The sequence below is a fragment of the Pipistrellus kuhlii genome, unplaced genomic scaffold (genome assembly GCF_014108245.1).
Source record: "Pipistrellus kuhlii isolate mPipKuh1 unplaced genomic scaffold, mPipKuh1.p scaffold_m20_p_4, whole genome shotgun sequence".
Taxonomy (NCBI): Eukaryota; Metazoa; Chordata; class Mammalia; order Chiroptera; family Vespertilionidae; genus Pipistrellus; species Pipistrellus kuhlii.
The window spans coordinates 10,399,818-10,417,706 of NW_023425540.1; the positions used below are offsets into that span (position 1 = coordinate 10,399,818).

Sequence of the window (17,889 nt, forward strand, 5' to 3'; positions counted from 1 at the left end):
ACACTTAGTACAATGTGGATCCACCGCAATGCCCACAATTGTTAGACATGACAATGGGGATCTTTGCTGCTACAATTAACATCTGGAGGAAAATGAACCCAGTCATTAGGATGTTCTGTGATATGCAGGTCTGCATATTTTTAATACTTTTTGGGGGTTGTTTTTGCAAGTTAACTTCAAATGACCATGTGTGATTATATCAGGCAGAATGTTTAAGAAACACTACAGAGAAGAATCCAATGAATTGGGGTCTTATTTCCCTCACTGACTCATTTCCATCACCACAGGATAGAAGCAGCCACATCTAATAAGTCCAGTTTGAGCACACTGGTTAGGGTCATGCATGAAGATGCCCTGCAGGAAAAGGCATCTTTTTATCTCCTCAGAGCTTGGTCATCATCTAAAAGGCATGTACCTTACTCAAGAATATCCGAGTGGTCCTATTCTGAAAGGAGAACGATAATCTCCAAATGAAAATAAAATAGAACAAGATGATAAAACCCAATGTCTCTAGAGGGAATCCCACATGGCCAAAGATTTTACTCACAGTAGCAAACTCGAATTTATAATTGTGTGTTGTTTTATTTATACGTACGCCGCACATTGACCAGAGAGTTACTGACTGAAGCAAGTGCAGAACGAAGTATCAAGAAAAACAATATAATGTTCAGAAACCTAAAAATAAAAAAAATCCGACAATGGCATGGCTACAAATGCCAGATCCAATAAAAGGCGTGGGTGGTGGTCATCCATAACTTCCTAAATGGAAGCCAGAGCTAAAGGTCAAAAGCACAGCCACTGGGCTCTTCATTTATCTTGTAAGTTTCCTCCACACACCACACTGCAAATAAAACACAATGAGATCATAACCTTTCAAAAGCTTTACTTTATTGTCTAATATTTTCCTCTGGTGTTAATGGTGATTCTCACAGATTACAAGGAGAGGGGTTATAGGAAGGGGCAAGAGTGCAGGCACAGTGAGAAAATGATTTCCTAACAGAAGAGAGTCACAGGAGAGGAGGAGCATCAGGCATGGTTAGGATACTGAAGAACTCTAGCTCAGATGTACCAGGTTCCAACCCCTGCAGCCTCCAGGTGAGAAGTCTCCCCCATTTACCAAAAGTATCCATGTGAATGGTACCATTTTCTGCATCAATGGCATAAAAATTTTTGGAAGAATATATGGCAGCTGGAGAAATATAGACTTGAGTTTAATCTGGATAAGAAACTATGATCCAGAAAAGTCAACCTTCTAGCCCTAGGTTATCATCAAACTAGAAAGTAGCATCCCCAGGAGTTAAATAATTTAAAATACCTTTCACTATTTATAATTACTTTCTAGTATATATTATCTACCATAAAAAATACGCCCAGTTTGTATTATTTTATATTATCAATTGATCATATTACTTATGTTCTATTACTTAATAATTGTGTTGATAGAGATCTGGCTACAAGCCCAAGAACTGTCATCTCCAACATGCATACCACGCACACCCTTTGACAGTCCCTGGAGACCATGTATATACAGTTCTTCAACCACTTAATAGAAATTTCCATTCTTTGCTCAGTATTTTTGCCCAGTGTTAAAGCAATTAAGGCAGATAGCTAAAGGAAATCTTTTGTAATATTGCTCATTCTCCAAAAAGAAGAGCAAATAGAAGAACCAGTGGACACGAAGGCAGATAGGCAGTATCCAAGTATGTGGACGTATTACTTCAACTGTGTAAATGACAAATGTTCTGCTTGCTCAGAGCATTGAGGTCTTACAAGACTAAGGACCTAGTGCCATATGGCAGCCCAAGAGAATGTTCCTGGAATCTCAGAACTATCCCAAGGACCACAGGTTCCACCTCCTAATGGGAAGCCTCCATCATGCAACACTTGTGTAATTGACTTGGAATCAGCAGTCCCTCATGGTCCTCTTCTCAGCTCTTAAATATCAGTATCACCCCTTCCTCCACAGTTCCCACAGCCAGAGGTTATAGTGTGTTATGAACTGTCAACTTAGCATTTCATATCATGAAATAGTAATGTTTTCTCCAAACACTGCAATCCTATAAATCTTTAGCTAGCATCTCTTTGCAAATTAATTCCTTGACCACAGAGCAAGAGACTCATCCTATGGGGATTTTCTAGGCAAGTGACTCCAAGCATGGAGTTTTCCTAAGGAATTTGAAGGATGAGAATTGCCCCAGGGTCACTACCTAAGCACAATACAGTCCTAACAAACAGCTGCCTCTTCTCCTGACTGTCACCATTCCCTCCATTCCACTGTCTCTGAGCGGGCCAGAACTCTACCTTCAGCACACTCTAATAAATCAAATGCAAGCCTATCCCAGTTCAAGTGGACCCCACATATGAATCATTAGACAGTCATCTGCACTTGTCAGTTATCTACAGCATGAAGAACTGTGTCTTCATTTGCTATAACCACATGCTTAAAATGATTAGCTCTACACACAAACACACTGGACTCAGATGTCTAAACCCTATTATCCTGTTGGTCCACATTTTCACTTCATATCAACCCATAATGAAGGATCCTCAAAACATCCACATATTTGTACAATTAATAAATGAGGTGATTTTGCTCATGGCCATGGACTAAAAGTAACAAATCCACTGTAACTATTCAACCACAGAGCTCAAAAGGACTTATCTCAACCTATTAACACTCCTCTAGACTTTTTAGAAGTAGCATATGTGCACCCCACCCTCAGTTTTTAAAGAGATGCTATGACTTTATATCCACTTGCACCATCTAAATGAAACTATTTCACAGGTCCTTGGAGCAATTTCTGGAATCGAACAGATGTGAGTTTGAGTGCTAAATTAGTGACTTTGGGAGAGTTTGTTAACCTCTGCCAAATGTCTTTTCTCCTCTAAAGTAATAGTACCACACCTACCCATCAAGATTTTTGTGAGGAACACATAAGCTCATGCTTTTAATGCTCTCAAAACATCACCAGGCATGCATTAAGTGGCCACTAAATGGTACCTGTTGAATGGCCTTCTCTTCCTGCCTCAGCAAGTGTCCTAGTTGAGTCATCCCTGGCTCTATTCTGTTTTTCTTCCATCTATCCTTAAACAACTCTGCTCTGACCCTCCGCACTTGATCTTGTGGACTGTTCCCTAGCATGGCCAACAACATGCAACCACAATCTCACTCCAAACTCCTGCTTCATCTCCCACCAGGAACCATGCATGCAATTCAGTGTTCTTGAGATGCCAGCACATTCATGCCTACACATCTTTTTGCTCTTTGTGTTCAGAATTCCTTCTCCAAAGTAGAATTTTCCATCTATTCCTCCTTTCTATGAAGGCCTGCCTCCAATGCATCTGGGAAAGCTTCATTCTTGTCCCAATCTCATTCTCCATGAGAATCAATTCTTCCTTCAACCTTGTACTCCAGACCCATTGTATATAAACTTACTGTTCCACTTACAAAGTGACATAATGATTTATAAATTTAATTCCCCAATATAACACAAGCCCAGGAGCAGAGAGGCTCTTATTCATTAGTGTGCCCTCTTACCATAATGGAGAACTTAGGCCTTAAGACACAGCCAATGTTTGTGAGACAAATAGGCAAGGACAGGAAGTGTTAAGAAGCCCAGCTCCTCCACTGGGCTTCCAAACTTGCTGCTGGGTAACTTTGGGCAACTTAGTTAACCTCTCTGTGGCTCAACTGTCTCATTGGGAAACAAGAATATTAATTATACATTCCCCAAACATGGCTGTGAAGATTATAATACTAAGTCTTTACATGCATCATCTCACACTGACCAGCAGGAAATGACTAACATACCTGCTGTCACACTGAAATAAAAATCACAACCCCAAATTTTAAGCCATCTCATACTCTGCTGAAAAATGTGCCAGTCCTCTTTTCTGAACATTCCTTGTCAGTGCTCAGAGGCTGAAGTGTTAGAAATAAACAACTTAATAAAACAGGAAAAGAGAATGAGAGAGAAAAGAAACAGACTGAACACACACAGCTCTCCTCTCCTGCCAGGCTCAGTATCCTACTGTGAATCATCTTTAGAAGATGCACATATGATTCCTATGTTAACTGTCCCATCTATAAAATCCAGGGCTGTCTTATTTCCACAAACCATAGCAATACATGCTTTCATTAACTGCCTGCCATGAGGTTAAACTAAGCAAAATACATCAACGATTTTCGTTTCTAGTCAAAGTCATAATGTCAAATGGCTTCAATTAGCACTCTCCACTGTGTGTGTGTGTGTGTGTGTGTGTGTGTGTGTGTGTGTGTGTGTGTGTAAGATAAAAACAGGACTCAAATTACAACCTGTGTGCCCATAACCTTCTAATACCATAAATAAATCCTTAAGCCACAGCTAAATCATTTATAAGACTTGGTAACAGTTCAAAGTCTGTAGTGCTACATCACTTATTAAATCAAATTATTTTGAAATTTTCAATGATGAGTGATTAGAAGGGTTCCCTTACAGTGGATCCTTCCAGTGTCCCATGGCACTGAATCTGAAGACAAATACTTTCCCCTTGATCAGAGCAGAAATCATAACTAGACTAACCTCTAACAACGAGTTCTTGAGCTCACAGGAAGAAAACAGCCAGAAAGGAATGAACAAACACTAAGACCTTCCAGGTAAACTGTCTCAGGTGGCCTCCAAACGTTAACTCATGGAAGAAGGACACTGGCATGATGACCATAAACCAACAAGTGACGAGCTGTTTCTTCGTCTCCCTCCTTTTGAACAGGTACTAGATTCCAGAACAGATGATCCAGCAGCCCAAAGAAAGGGTGAACATAAGGTAACCAGCTCCTCGAGCATGTTCTCTCACCCAGTTTAATAAGGAGCCATGTGGTTTGGAAGCAACTTCTAGAGTTACAGAACGTGAAGCAAGATAGTCATTATTTTATCCCACTGTGAAACAACAGGCCCAAGCAGCCAGTGCCAGGAATGCCCTCTGAGACTGTGTTTGTACACGTCAGGAAACAAAACAGGGTGTTGAAAACGCCCTGCTGGTTACCGCATCTCTGTCCCTCCTGAGAATCTGGGGAACACTTAGCAATGGCTTCACAGAAGAGCAGCCTCCCCAGAGATCCCAAATTCCACAGGAATCCATGCTGGGGACTGTCCTACAGACTCTTGTGAAAACCTCCCCTGCCATCCACTGGACTGAATTCTCTACACCTCAGGGCTTGTCAAACTTTCCGTTCAGATGGCAGCACCTTCTTAATTTTAAGCAACATTGAAAATCAAGTTTCTGAAGCATTCCTTCCGAGGCTGGGTCACCTCCCTTCACCCTCATTGAACTGAGTAATTTATAATAAAGGCCTATGAGGCTTGGTGTGCAGACAGAGTGAAAATAATACCATATTTGGAGCTGGGCAGACCAGAGTCAAACACAGAAAGGAAAACCTAGGCCGAGTGACTTCAGTTCTGTGGGGGTTTCTCTGTCGGTACAGTAACACCCCACCTCTCGTGGTGACTGCAAGGAGCTAATAGTACCACCAACAAGGTCAGCAAGGTGCTGGGGACCTGCTGATGGTCAATATTCATGAATTAGCTTGCATGGCCTCTTAAAAGGGAACTTCAAATGTCTTTATATCACTTAATTAGTCCTTATGATTGAAGTGACCACATGGGAGATGTGTTTGGGTCCACAATATCTGTCAGAGAGGGCACCCACTCAGTCACTGTGAGCAGGCACTCCCAGGGAGGGCTAGACAGAGAAAGTGACCCAGAGACCAGAAGAAATGACCAAAAATGATGAGTATCAGGGACCTCCCTTTATCTACCAGGAAGAAAAGGACTTTGGTTTTTCTAATTCCCTATGATGAGCCAATACATGTTTGGTGCCTTACCTAATCAGAGAAAGGGACATGGAAAAGAGAGCTGGTTAGAAATCAAATAAACGGAACACAGTTGAAATGTCAGCAGCAAATTAGCTCTATCTCAAAGTGATCCACATGCCCAATGGCAGGATTTATCGAAACAGAAACATTTTTCCTAATGGCAACGGCTTATACCCTGCTAAGTTTAGCAGTGTCATGGATATCTATTTATAATATCGTAAAAAAAAAAGAGAGAGAGCATGACACAAGTGTTTAAAAGTTGGAACATTCTCATAAAGACTCTACCTCAGATATACTTTAAAAATACATGTAATAATTAAAGTCTAGAAATGTAGAAAGCTAAGAATAATTTCTCCAACATGAAACAAACTTCTCTCATGTCAGTATCAAAATTCAGTGAGATCTGAATGTATTTTTTGTTTTATTGGGAGAGGGGGGCACTGGTTTTTCTTTTCAATGAAGGAATAATGGATGTTAAGAAAATAATATTTTGATTTATGTAAATGAATCAAGTACCAAATTTTAACATTAAGTATGTATTGGCCATGTAAAGCACGTATTGCACTAAACTACATTCAAAAAATAATTCAAAGACATTTTACACTGTATTCAGGCACTTAAAACCAAAAGTTTAGGAGAAGAAACACATATATCAGTTGACTTATAAGAACTGTTGCAAACATCATGGGGAAAATATAGGATATCTGTAGGATTAACGCTTAAATTGGAAATGTACAGAAAAGAAATAAAATTAGCCCACTACAAGTACATTTCTTTTCTACACAGATTTCAAAAAGGTCTTTAGGTAAATGATAAGACAGTTATTGTTATGAAATTTGGAAAATGGAAAGGAAGAGATTAGAAAATGATGAATATATTCCCTCAAATTTCTGATAGGATGAACACTATATGCCAGAATTTCTTAATCTCTACTGGCATTTTAGAAGGGACGCGCCTTTGTTGTAGGCTAAGCACTGGGTGGTATTTAGCAACATTGCTGGCCTCTTACTTGTGAGGACTCAATAGCATAAGACAACACTCTTGACAATCACAATTGCTAGATATTGACAACAGTCCTGGGGCAGGGAAAAGGGTGGGCAAATCACCCTTCCCCCACTAAGACTCGCTCTTATACACAAAGTTAAAATCTCAAAGCAATTGTTGAGTCATGACATAACAAAAGGACTATACCTAAAAAGGGCATATTCAGATCTCCTTTCCATACTTCAATTTTGTTGCCTATTTACTATACCAAAATGATCCAGTAACTAGAGAGTACTGCACATACTCATCAAAACTGTTTTGAATTGCTACAGCACACAGTTTCAACACACAGAAATGGAGGTCTCGCAAATCAGTTCTACAGCAGAGTTTGGTAAATGAAATGAACATTGTTGAAATTTATAAGCAAAGCCTTCACCTAATCCATTTCAAAAACCTGAACAGGAAGCCCGAATGTTCCCTGGGAGTATACTCTGGTCCCCCAGCTATCTGACTGCTTTTGTTTTGCTTTGCAGATGGTAATAAAATTGCAAGCCAAGTGTGCACCTGAGGAAGAGGCTATATGACCTTCACAGGGGTCAATCTGAAGAAGGGAAGGAAGGAAAGCTCCTCAGTCCCCCCCCACCCCCACTTCTGTCTTCCGCTTGCTGTTCAGGGGCTTCCCTCCTTCAGTTCTGAGAGTTAACTGAGCTTTTTCTTATCAAATGGCACAGCAGTGTGCCAAGTGCCCTTACATTCTGGAGGGAGACTGCACACTAATTCTCTGAGGTAAAGAGAACAGACTCCTGTCTTGCTTCAATCATCACAACCACCTCCATCATCACCATATCCACCACCATCATTATCATCACATCACTAACAACAGCACAGTAACCTCTACTGCCAACATTATCACCTCCACCACCACCACCACCTCCATCACAACCTCAACCTCAACCTCCACAACCATCACCACCACCATCATCATCACCACCACCACCACCACCACCACCACCACCATCATCATCACCCCACCACCAGCTGAAAGTCTCACCTCTACAACAGTGAGTCCTGCAACTCTGTATTGGGCTCCAGCACAGACTCACCCCAACTTAGACATAAAAGCCCAACAAACTTTCCCAGCACAAACTTCTTACCTACACTAGACATTGCCACTTCTGGAACTTCTGTTTCCATAACTTGCTCAAATTATTTTCTTGGCCTGTGACATCCACTCTACACAATTACTTAGCTTACCAACTTAGTATGTCAATCTGAAACTCATTGCACATATGAACAATTTCAATACTGAAACTGTTCAAGTAGCAAAACCAGTTTTCCAATGGGTGAGCATCACATTTACACAGGGCTTTTTAATAGGTGCCAGGTTCAAAATATTTTATGATATCCTGCCATTACAACAACCCAATGAGATAGTTACTATTATGAAACTTTTGTTTATTAACAGACTTTACTTTTTATAACATCTTTAGGTTCACAGCAATATGATGAAAAGGTACAGGGATCTCCATATACTCCCAGCCCCCACACAAGCATAGCCTCCTCATTATCAACATCCTCCCCCCAGAGTAGAACTAATGAACTTATAATATTATCACCCCAAGTTATGATCCTATGTTCACAGATGAGGAAAGGAGGCACGGGGATACTAAAAAAACAGGCCCAGAGTCATAAGGAATGACAGAGCTAAGATCTGAACCCGGCTATAGCCTCTCAAGACCTCTGAACCACTCCACGCTGTGGCTATTCAATACTGCAAACACTTCAAGGCAAATTTCATGTTTAAGTTATAGTTTAAGTAAACCTCACAGAGTCAACACCTGGTCTTTTCAACCTTTTCTAAGAACAGACCACTATTTTCCAAAGCCATCGCCTCGGCCTCTTTTTCCTCTCAGAGCACTTTGGGGGAAACCTGAGCCATTGGAAACAGTTTAAAAACCAGTAGTTTCACTTCAACCTTCTCTTTTCACCGACATGGAAACAGTCCCAAAGAGGGGAAGTAATTTGCCCAAGAATTACTATGGATAGCAAAGCTGAATGTAGAACCCAGGAGTTCTGATGTCAATGCACTCTGGCTAATCGCCAAATAAGCATTCCATGGAAAATACAGATTAATATCCATCAGTTCACAAACATGCCTAAAAAGAAATGAAAATGATTCGCCACAAAAGCCAAAAGATAACCATTCAGCCCCACATGACCCTCTCTTCAGGGTCAAAACTCCTTGTGTGAAATTTGGGATTCCAGCTATATCTTCCATCTATGAAGTCTAAAGCCTTTCCCAGGTAAACCAGAGAAACTGTAAAACAAACCCTTTAGTGATCTGCGCTTATGGCTGAGCAGGAGCTGAAACCCCATGTCCCTCTGTCTCTCTGTCCATCTGTGTCCAGTCATGCCCCTGACCCAGGCTCTCCCTCCTGGCCCACACCTGGGAAGGGGCCTTTACCTGTGAGGAGAAGACACCGTGGCTTCTTTGTGGCAGCTCCTTGGCTGGTATGGGGGTTGACATTCAGACCTTCACATCTTAAAACTTTCCATGACTAAGTTTCTCCCTGTGGAAAAGTATACTTCCCTCCCTGAGGGGGTGTTGAGAAATGATGAAGTGCACCTGGCCTCCTAGAGAAAGTGCCTGCAATGAAGGCACTCGATGGGGCAGCTATGTCATTACCCGACCGTTCCTGTTGATCATTCAGGCAGCCACTCAAACCAAAGTCACCACGTGGAGAAGAAGGCTTCGGGGGAAAAACTTATCTTTAACCAATGACTAAGACCCCCCCCCCAAGGCTCTCCAGTTTCATACTAATATGAACTGTAATACTATTGTATATCCTTTATTTAGAGTGTTTTATTTACCTATGTATCCAGGCATATTTTTTAATCTTAATAAAAACTGTTATGTATCTCCCGATGAAAATAATTAGATAACAAAAACTCATTTTGCTTTTGTTTTCTGTGAGAATTTTTCTTTTTTCTAAACTGTTAATTAAACATTAGTTTTAGCCGAAACCGGTTTGGCTCAGTGGATAGAGCATCGGCTTGGGAACTGAAGGGTCCCGGGTTCAATTCTGGTCAAGGGCATGTAACTTGGTTGCGGGCACATCCCCAGTAGGGGGTGTGCAAGAGGCAGCTGATCGATGACTCTCATCGATGTTTCTAACTTGCTATCTCTCTCCCTTCCTCTCTGTACAAAATCAATAAAATATATTAAAAAACAAAATAAACATTAGTTTTATTTCCCAGTATCTTAGATTTAGTTTTATTAAACAACTGAAATTGTGTAAATAACATATAAGCATGCGCCTATACCTACATTAGGACAAAAGAAATCTTAACTACCTATTAAGAAAGTAAAAAATTAATAATAATAAGGCACTGCAGATAAATGCTAAGATCTTAGTAAAAATATGGTTTGTATAAATGATAAAAATTTTTGACATTACATGGGCTCCAAAGAGGGAGGGCCTTCCTTTGTCCACCTTTTCAAAGCATTCCATCCCATTTTCCAGGGGCTGTTTTAATATCTAATTTCCTTGGGCAGTCAGCAGTCAATCTCCCCAGGATTGGGATTTCCATTTCATTGGTCTTTAATCTTGCAAAGCATCCAGCCTATCCTTCCTACCTAATATAAGTAAATAAAACAATCTGCAAGTAAAGAAAAAGGCATACACACTGCCTACATTTCCACCACAGAGCATCCGGTTCCTAGTTATGATATTTATTCTTGAGTTATAGCAAATGACAATTTCCATCTGGACTTTTTTTTTTCTCACCAAGTCATTTCTCATTTCGTTCTGTGATAATGTGAAAGACTATGTACACTGCATAACCGTAAATAAAATAGCTTACAGCACCATTCCAAAAATTATTCCCAACCTGCGTGCACATTATGCGAGCTGCTCCAGCCCATGCAGAAGGAATAGGGTCAGGTGGCGGCAAAAGGAACAGAAAGAAAGAAAATGGCATTTCTCCAGCCTGTGCTCTGTTATGCTGCTGACTATCTGGTGGGGCTCCAGAGCTTAATAAATCTTCTTAATTGGACACTTAGCTCAGCCACTGGGCTAACGTAGACCAGGAAGAGAGGAGTCTATTGTGCATGTGTATTCGGTGTCTTCTTTGTACTGGGGGTGTCCTCTCTGTTCAGCCACTTCAGAGGTCATGCAGCTCTAGCCCATGTCCAAGCAGCATCACATGGAAGCAGATAACTGATACCGGGACACCTGAGTCTCACTATACCAGACCCAACTACAGCAGGGGAGGCACTTCTCTTAAGTCACCATAAACTTAGAGTCAAGTCACATCAGCACCATGCTCCACCCACTGCCAGAACAATGGCTCACTCCCCAGCCCAAAGAATTGAACTGTGCCGGTGAATTACTCACAAGAAAGAATAGAAGAAGGAGGAAATAAAGTTAATCTTGTGTTCAGCAAAAGGAAAAACATTAAATGTGGGATCACGAGTCACAACTTACAGAAAGATAAATTAAGGCAAATAATATAATATTATGAATGCCAGTGCTAGATCTTCCTTTTAGAATGAGACAAAGGGTCTTAACAGAATCCATGCAAGATAGTCCCTGTAGGAATGAAGGGTACATCCCCAGAGAATGGGAAATAAAATTATACAATGATAAGAAAGAGGGCAGAAACTCTTCCCAAATCATCAGGGAAATACTCCATGGAAGAAAAAGGGGCACCGTTTAAACATGTGACAGCAAATGTAACAGTATACACCAGATATATTAATAGATGGAGTTAAGCAGAAATAAGAAAGCTGGGCTGAGAACAATAAAAACAAAACTCAACTGGCTTCTGAAGCCTTAAACAAAATTTAGAAATTTTAGGCAGAGGATACAAGGCTTAAATGGCATACCCATCATATTGGCCAAGCTAGAACTCACATAAATTGGCAGGTGGAAGTTGATATACTGAGGCAAAAACCTTCCAGTAGATTTATAGGGCTTCATAAAGGGAGAAGGGTAAGCCTTAAAATAGTATGAAATGGAAAGAGTGATAAGGTATGTTGGAGAGTGTGGCTGAAGGGAATAGAAGTTGGGAGTAAGGGTAAGAAAAATGCTTAGGGATGGGAAGAAACTAACCAAAGAACTTATATACATATATGGACACAGACCATAGTGTGGTAAAGGCTTTGTCTAGAGGGATGTGGGGAGGGGGCAGGGAGGCCATAAAAGGGGTCAATGCATGTGGGGGGCAGGGGACTTGCGGGGAGAGAGACATCTGTAATACTTTCAACAATAAATAGAAATTTAAAATATATGTATTCCCCATCTACCAAAAACAGATTTGTAGCAAAGTAATTCATTTTATACTGTCTTTTCAGTCACTTAAAAAAAATGTACAAGACCTATGTGAAGAAAAATATTAAATGTTGTTGAAGGACAAGAAAAAAAAAAAAGAACAAATGCTTAAAATCCCTAAGTAAATTCACACTGTTGAATACACATCCATATGGAACAGGAAAGGCATATGAATGACAGCAGGCAGTATGCCAATGTTTTTGTCATACATGGACAGAAGAAGCTCATAGGCTGAATAAAAGTCAAGTTAAATAGCCGTAATCATTTATGTTTCTGAAACATCCCTGTACTCTTGAGTAGCCCCAGCAGCCTAGCATTTACAAAATTCACTACTTCTCCTTTAAATAAATTTCACTGAACCCAAGCAAGGTATGTACCAAAATAGGTATGTAAAATTTTTATACAGTAAAACTCATCTCAAAAAATTAGGAGAAAACCTTTCCTAATTTTTTTTTCTATCTAGTGGAATCTAATTCAAAATTATCACCTATTGCCTTTCTTAACTCGATGAGAGCTAAACAGATACCCAACTCTTTTGTCACTGTGAAATGAAAATTTATTATGTAATTACTTTAGGAAAACACATATTACATGCATAAATAGATATTATAATCATCATATTTCATTATAATAATATTTGAGACTTTAAAGGCTACCATCAAAAAATTAATTTCATTTGCAGTAAGTGAAGCATAAGATATGGAAAACACTACTCAGCTGTGTTCAAGATCCAGCAATTCTCTATGAATAGGAAAAAATTACTTTAATCTAAGATGATAGTTTTCCTCTAGCTCTTTCTGCCAATGCCTACCCAATATGTTCTCTTCTAAAGGAGCATAAAATTTTTTAAAATGTCCCTCTGATGATATTTTATAGCAGAGATCTACATTCAGTGCTTTAAAAATCATGGATCCTACATAAATATTAAGATGGAAATATGTCCCTCTTAAAATGTTCATAAGTCATTGGTCCAATTGATGCTTTTACTGCCTCATAATCATAATATAAAAATACTGGTAACATTATTTACTAGAAATCTTCACACAAATGCAACAACAAACTCATCCAAAAACCTATCTGATACATTCATTAGATAAAAACATCAACCATAAATATCATTCACAACTAAGAAAGGAAGAGAATTTTTCCCAGTGTCAGGGCACAGCCTTCTGAGCTAGCAGACTGTGAAATGAACCCAGCTTTCTGATTCTACTTTGAGAAAGTTACGTGGTGTCTGTGTCTTGGCTTTATCAATCCAAAGGGAATAAATAAAGCCCCTTACCTCGCAGGGTTTCTGTCAATAGCTGACATATAGACAAAAAGCCCCTGTGACAGTGCCTGGCACAGAGCATGTCTGCTATAGACATAACACCCTTTCACAGATGACTGTTGGATAAATATGACACCGTTTTATAACTGGGTCTCCATTGTGTGAATGACTGCCACCCAAAGCTCAGTCCATTTGATACAAAGACAGGCAAAGACTCGGTCACTGAGAGACAAGATGGTTCCTTAAGCAGGTAGGCAATTGAGATGAGATCAGAGACTTTTATTTTTCAAATGATAAGTCCACCTCTACTTGATTTATCCATGAAGTGCTTCCGATGAGTGGTTACCTTTAAGATGCATATTTCAGAAAAACTGCTTTCTTTAAGCACAATTTCATTACAGAATTGGGGAAACAAGCTTTGGCCTGCCTGCATAGAGGAAGCAGAACCAACCATCGGAATGAGACATTCATGTCCAGGGTTGGACAGATGTAGGATGGAGTTCTCCTACCTCAGTGATGATGACTGAACACAGACATCTGGGAGACGTTGGGCCTTTAGGTGTAAAATGACAGTAGGAGGAAGAATGAGAATCTGAATATTTGTCACACATACCAGGGGACAAATAAGTACCAACGAAAACTTAAAATAACTTCATTTAACTGCATGCATGTGTTGAAAGGTGAAAAATTAGTATTTTCTTTAAACTGCATTAAAAACAGGATTTTTGTAATTTTTTCATCATCTATCATTTTTCATTCAGTTGGCAAGGTATCAAAAGGCAATAAAGGGGAAAAGTGCTTCCAGATGGTTGGTCTAAGCAAATTGGGAGGAATTTCCCTTTAAATAAAATGGAAAATATATGTACTAAAAGCCCTGCTGAACACCTATCAAATCAAAATGACTACTGTCTACATAATTATAATTCCATTCCATTCACTGGTTTATGGCCTCACTCTGTTTCAAAAGTTCCCCAAATTCACATAATGTTGTGCAGTATCAGACTTGCCATCAGATCTCTGATTTAGTTCAAATATACAGGCTATGAAATCTCCCATTGTCAGACAACTTCCTTTCTTGGAATACAGCTGGAAAAGTTGAGCAGCAAAAATAATAATAATAAAAATGTCTTAAATTACACTCTTTCAAAGGCAGTTTTAACCTGCACTCAACTCAACAAACTCTGTGGGTTTAAAGGATAAGACCAAAAAGCATTCATTTTACTCTCCATCTTGATAGTTTTGGAAGTCGAGAGAGAGAGAGAGAGAGAGAGAGAGAGAGAGAGAGAGAGAGAGAGAGAGAGAGAGAGCGAGAGAGAGAGAAATGAAATTATGGCAGTAGGTCATCAAATTATAAATTAACTCTCAAAGCTCTTGTCTTAGAATAATGTAGCCTTAATTTCTTCAACCTTCAGTAGGGAGATTGAATTTTATATTCCACTCTTTCATTCTAAAATCTATGAGTACATAAATGAGAAGAAAAAGCATTGCGAATTGGAGGGGAGCCTCCCACAGCCTCTAGGGAAGGGACGGCAGAGATCACTGCTGGCTCCTGTCTCACTTCCACCTCAGGTACCTGGCCTTGAGGTCAAAGGTGCTAGTAGATGTACTGATGGAAGCTACTGGCATAAGGTCAAAATACTGACAAAAATACCATGCGAACTGCAGTGCATCACATCCAAGAACTCATTATCACCAACAGCTCAAAACCGAGGATGCTTTGAGTCCCTCTACCTGGGAACATTTGGCAATGTCTGCAGACATTTTGGTTGGGGCACGATGCTAGAGGAAAGACTGGGAAATGCTGATAAATACTTGAAATGTCCAGGAAGCTCCACAAAAAGAAATTATCCAACCCACAATGTCAATAGTGCTGAGGATGAGGAACTCTGCTTCAGGGCTGCAATTTAAGTAACCCTGTAGGGAGGAAAGAAACTAGTAAGACCAATTAGCAGAAGTAATGGCCAGACCCACTCCCATGATTCCAATGAAAGCCACAATTCCTTCCTCCCAACAGGAGTGTTCTTTATCTCCGGGGTGTGATAACCATCTTCCACAGAACTACTCATACATACTGAGAGCACGCTAAGCTGTAGGCTCCCTACCAGTGAAACTTTTCTCAGTGACTAAAATAGGAAGCCCGGTACAGTCATTGGACAACTTTCTAATTTTCTCTGATAACCCATCCAGTTTCTCTTTATTCTGCCACATGAAAAATGAGAGGTCATTTGTAACAAGCATTCAACTTTCTGCTGTGTTATTTTAAGATTCTACTGCTTTGACATTTTACCCATAAGAAGTTCCACTAAAATAAATAAAACCAATTGAACACAATTCACAGACAATTGTTTTTCAGGGTATTTTTTAACATTATCAGTTGCAACTTCTAATTAAATATGCTATCCCACTGGCTTGTACATGCAGAATATATTTATCATTTCTACTTATGCACATCATCTGCTTTGCTGAAACATTTTTCTTTAATTTCTCACACAAACCTACAATTATTTAAGCCTTAAATAGAATGCTAGTTTGTGCATTTTTTTTCTTCAAAATCCCATATTATTTGATCCCAGTTATTCCTCAGCACTGCCTATAATTTGCAAGGTAGGAACTGACTCTTCTTTTGGTTTCAAAGTTAAGGGGACAAGACTGATAATGAAGGCTTAATATACCTGATTCCATAACTGCACTCTTATCTCAAGACATTTCCTTCACTTCTCTACCATATCTGTATTATCATGGATCTGGAGATCTGCGAATCCCTTGCCTATCAGCCATTCTGTCTGTTAACTTCACTTTAATCTTTATTAAATCCCTCCTGCCTTAGTGTGGACTGCTGTAACAAATTACTATAGCCCAGGTGGCTTAATCAACAAACATTTATTTTCACATTTCTGTAGGCTTTGAAGTCAAAGGTGCTAGTATTGTAGATTTGATGTCTGCGGAGAGCTGGAGGACAGGGGAGGAGAGGGGAAGAGAGGACAGGGGATGGGAGGGAAAGGGAGGAGGGGAAGAGAAGAGAGGGAAGGGAAGACACCTCTCTCAAGTCTCTCCCTTTCAGGAGGGCTCCACCCTCACCACCTCATCACTTCTCAAAAGTCCCACTTCCTAATGCCATCACATTGGGGGTTAGAAATTCAACATAGAAAGTTTAGGGGCCCAAGCAATCAGTGTATAACACCTCTGATGGGCAGGAAGGAGCAAATTAAGGGCACACACTCCATTTTCCATGGACTCATTAGCAGCAGCATTTGGTTTTAGCATATGGTTATCAGAGCACTTCCATGATCGCAATCAACTTGCCATTTGCTCACAGCTCCTGCCACACCACAGGAGTGTTCTTGATCCTCGGGAGGTGACAACTGCCCTCCACATGCAGATACTGAGGAACACTCAAACATGAGCTCCTTAAGAATGGGAGCACTGATATCTATGAGTTTATACACCAGAGTCATAAACATACAGTTCATATGCTTCTGATATTGATGAGGACAAGTAATGAGGTAGAAAGTGCCAGGCACCTGTGGGGCTCAGGTGAGTAACAAGCATCTTAACCATTTAGGTCAAAGTGAAGGTCAACCAGAACATGTCCTGGCCAGGCTACGTGCCTCCCTTAGGAAGAAGGGGCAAAGGCACAAGACAGGTGATGCCAAATCATGTCACAGTCACATTCAGGGAAGAAAAAGTGCATTTCTGAGCTGACGATTAACGGGGCCAAGGTGACACCAGTCCTTGGACGCAGACTCCCTAGCTAGAGGCCCTGCCTCCTGGGTACCTGGGGCAACCTCTCCTGATGCTGGCAGGGTCCTGAGGGCAGGGATAGAACGGGGGGCTCCTTCTCCTTCCTGGGGCCTGCATGCATGCAGGACATGGTACACTGAAATGCATATCAATGACACCCCAGCGACTTCTGTTTATCCATCAGGGAGCATTTCATTTTCCTCCTGAATCAGTGTATGGGAAGATATGGAAAAGTTCATCAAGTCAACCCACACCAGCAAAAACAAATCAAGTTTCAGAAAGGCTAATTAAGAACAACTTCTCTTTCTGCTGTGCATCCCACTGCCTATTAGGACATCTGAGGCCATGCCACTGGCTTCGGCATGCACTCCAGCAGGGCCCTAGGCCACCATATGGTTCTAAATGCTGTCCAAGTAGCAGGAGGGCGTCTGATCCCAGGCCCAGCCTCCACTTCTCCTGGGCGTTGTGGGCAGGTCCACATGCACACGAGACACTTCATCCTGATCCACAGCAAATGCACTAGAGCTCTTCAAACAATGGGTCAGAGAGTCTGCCGACAAACCCCCATCTTTGTCACTGACTCCTGTGATGTCACCATGCAAGGTATTTATGTTTCTCCCTGACCCCCATGCCAGCTTCCTCCTTTTAAGCAATAGCAACAGCATTTGCTAACACAGTGGTACTGAGGGGCTGTATTATATGCAATCTTT

The 17,889-nt window shown here is 40.6% G+C and overlaps 1 protein-coding gene across 3 annotated transcripts in view; it reads right to left on the reverse strand.

Annotated features, from left to right (window-relative positions):
• Nucleotides 1-17,889, reverse strand: part of SEMA5A (semaphorin 5A) — a 368,047-nt gene that overhangs the window by 242,239 nt on the left and 107,919 nt on the right. The gene's annotated exons all lie outside the window — the stretch shown is intronic.